This window comes from Delphinapterus leucas, chromosome 4 (assembly GCF_059928025.1).
Source record: "Delphinapterus leucas isolate spDelLeu-1000000601 "Yukka" chromosome 4, BTC_Dleu_Yukka2, whole genome shotgun sequence".
Classification (NCBI taxonomy): domain Eukaryota; kingdom Metazoa; phylum Chordata; class Mammalia; order Artiodactyla; family Monodontidae; genus Delphinapterus; species Delphinapterus leucas.
Genome location: NC_143132.1, coordinates 71,643,272 through 71,646,940, shown reverse-complemented (window position 1 = coordinate 71,646,940; position 3,669 = coordinate 71,643,272).

Here is a 3,669-nt window from a genome sequence, read left to right as displayed (position 1 = left end):
TCCTTTTCCTCGATGCCCTCCTTGCCTCAGAAGTCCCATCTCCAGCTTCCAATATCTTGGTTTCGGAGCTTGTCTCTCCCTGGCCCCAGTCGAGGCAGGCCCACCCTCCTAGCCAAGGGTGGCCCTCAGGAGTTTGGCTACCTTTTGCCACAGCAGTGTTCACACTGCCCAGGCTGCAGCTGTCGTGTTGGTCTCCTGACCCCGGGACCACTGTGAGAGTCACAGGAGAAATTGATACCATTTCACCCTCTCTCAGCTAAAGGGACCAAAGACTAGGGGATGGGAACACATGAATTCATTCATTCAGCAGATGTCTATGAAGTAATCCCCATATGCCAGCCATCGTTCTAGGTGCTGGAGATATCTTGAGATCAGTTATCCTAAGGGCATTTTGAGTTAGCATCTTTCCTCATCGTGAATTCTAGGAACAATGGAGGAAAGATACCCAGTAGACACAACAGTGGTCACAGTTTCTGTTTCCTCTAACAGCAGGAACACAAACACAGCCACCAGCTCCATTGTCACCTGTCACAGTTCCTATAGCAGGGGCTCCAACAGCCATCACATCCATTACCTAACACCCACCCATCATCCCTGAGGGACAGCTCTGGGAAGTCTCCAGCTCCCAAATCCTGACCACAGAGGGGCAGAAGCCTGAAATCACCCACAGCCCAGGAACCTTTCAGAAATTTCAGGCTTTGGTCACCAAGAATTTCTGAGAGGATGACAGTCTTCATCCTTGATCCTGGGAAGTGCAGACCCAGCTGTCTGTGAGCAGCAGTTTCTACATCCTCCTTCCTCCTCTGTGGGAGGGGCTGAGACTGCATCCCGTTGAAGATGGGGGGCTATGCCGATTCTGAGGCTGACACACATACAAATGGCCCTGGTCTCCTGGCATAGTATGGCAAGGAGGGTGGTTCTGCCCCTTTCCTCCAACTTCTTCACAATTTTCAGGGCACCTGCCACCCACCTGTGAGTCAACTTTCTCTTCAAGGTGAATCTTGCCGTTGGGTGATTTCCTTGGCTCTACACTGCCCTAGGCACAGCCCAGTGAAGAGCCCCACAAATCAGGAAATAACAGCAGAAAAGTGAAACTTTGTGGGTGAAATGGCATATGGGTTCCTCACCTCCAGTTCCAAGAATAACTCAAGACAAACAGACCAGGCACGAAGAAGAAGCCTCTGCCCACAATGCACGTCAGCAAGACACAGGCTTTGTTTTGTTTTCTCCTCAGGGAGTGACGTCACCACTATGTGGGAACGCTATCTCCCACTATCGTCACCGCTTCTGCCACCACTCCTTCACCTGAGTCAACAACACACCCATCACCGCCTCATACCTGTGGAGTCACCAGAGGGCCACACAGGAGAAATGAGGCCTGTCAGCACCATCACACTGGCCGTCCCCGCAGCCCTGAGAGCACAGGGGCAAGAGCTGGCCATCTCCCACCAGACACGGTTCAAGGGGAGAAGAATAATGGCCTTGTGGGGAGACCTCTGACTGCAGTGGTAGCAGAGAAATCCATGGAGGGTTCCAGGACTCCGAGTGAGGAATGCCCCACCTCAGTGCCAGCTCTGGTGTCCTCACTGTCCTTAGATGCAGGTTCCTCCTCTGGAAGAACTTCTTTAAAACTATCCATCTTAGGTGACACGTGTCTTCTGACAGCAGTCTTATCACTGCAAGAGATCAACAGCCATCACAACTCATTCCAACATCATCACAGACAAGGGGACACCAAGAAAATTGGCAGAAACCTCCTGGTGTCACTTGCCCCTGAAAATGTGTCAGACTTGTTCCCAGGCTCAAACCACTGCACGTGGCAGGCCAAGAGCTCGGGCAGGTCAGTCACCATCCCTTACTTTATCTCTCCTGAGGTAGCGTTTGAAGAGCCCAAATTGTGGAGAGGCCATGCACTTGGTGACAGCCCCACAGCTGAGCCCTGTCCCTCACAAGGTATGCAATGTTGGGCAAGTCACTTAGCCTCTCCAAGTCTCAGTTTCCTCATCTGTGAAATGGGGGTACTGTTAACTAAGAGAAGCTATAAAGCACTCCACAAATATGTGGTATCAAAATCGTTATTATTTATAGAGTGTAAATATGCCTGATGAGAGAAGTATGAAATAAATTCCTATTCCCAATGGTGTGGGTCAGTTAATCACAAGTCAGTTGACACTCAAGAACTGGATGTGAAGACAGTATCTCCACAGAAACTGCCAAAAGGGTAGAAATGCCTGGGTAAGAGGCATTCCTTATTACAGAAACCATTCTGCAGTGCAGACAGAGCCACTGACAAGACTCTCAAACCCTCTTCTCAGCCACAACCAGAGGAAGGTCAGCCAGCACCAAGTGGCCTCCCTCTGAGGACCCTGGTTTCCTTATCAGTAGTGAGAGGATGACAGGACCAATTCCAGCCACCAGTCTCCATGGCTCTGATAAAACAATGAGACCCTGCCCTCAGGATCCAAGCAGCTGCCTTCTAGGGCAGGCAATCCAGGTGTTTTCTAAAGCGATCCCTGCTACGGAGGCGATAGTAGAAATTCCCCTTCCTGGTCCCCATAGCTGAAGATCAGCCCAGCAGTGGTGTGATGGAAGCTAAGAGTCAGGGTGGGAAATGGAGGAATCAGGAAGAGCAGTTAAGAGGTGGCTGCAATAGTTAATGAGGATAACACAGCAAAGTGAACAGGAGACAGTGTGGGAGAAATACAGTAATTTGGAGGAATAATAGTTGGTCCCAAACTCTGTTGCTGGCAACAAGGAAGAGGAAGGAATCAAAGATGACTCAGGGATTTCTGGCCTGAATATCTGGGTTACAGTTAACTGAAGTTACAATTAACCTAAGGAATGTGTTGGGAGGAAAGAATCCTTCAGCTTCTGTGAGGGCAATACTGTGCAAATACCAAAGGGACACTGGTCAGGGAGAGACTATTGAGGTAGATGCTCAATAAATGTTTGTTGAATGAGTGAATGGATGGTGCCAAATTTTACAGAAATTAATGGGAACAGAGAAGAAAATTTGTTTTGGTGCTTAGGAAGGAGTTTTCTGGTAACTCTGGAGGAAAGTGTTTTCAGCAAGGTGACTGAGGTGGAGGAGAGAGTGTAAGGAGTAGATGATAAAGAACACGTGGAGAGTGTAGACCCCTCTGTCAGGATGCTCATCTGAAATGACAGATAGGGATGTGGAGGACACAATATGGATGAGAGACTTTTATTTTAGGTCAAGAAAGACCTGGGCATGATAGTCAGGAGAAGAGAAGGGGCAATGCACAAAGAGACCCTCAGACAGAGAGAAGTGATGGACTAAGCCATCTGAGGGGAGAAGGAGGAAACAGACAGGGCACTGGGCATGCATACGTGCGTGCGTGTACACAGCCTTTCAGTGAAGACTTAGCCTTTCTTTTTAGGTAGGATAAGGTACCTGGTGAAGACAGAGACATTTCCTGGTGGAGAGGTTCTTGGGACATTGAAGGAGATCAAGTTAGATGGCTTTGGTCTTTTCAGTGAAGTAGAAGGTAGAGTGTCATAGAGAAAGGAGAGAGAGGACGGGAGAGGAGAGGAGGGAAGGGGAGGGGAGAGGAAAGGAGAGGAGAGGAGAAACATATTTCTCTCAAATAGCAACTCTCCACAGTCAAATCCTCAGCTCTCTGCTCTGCCAATATATTACGTATTTGG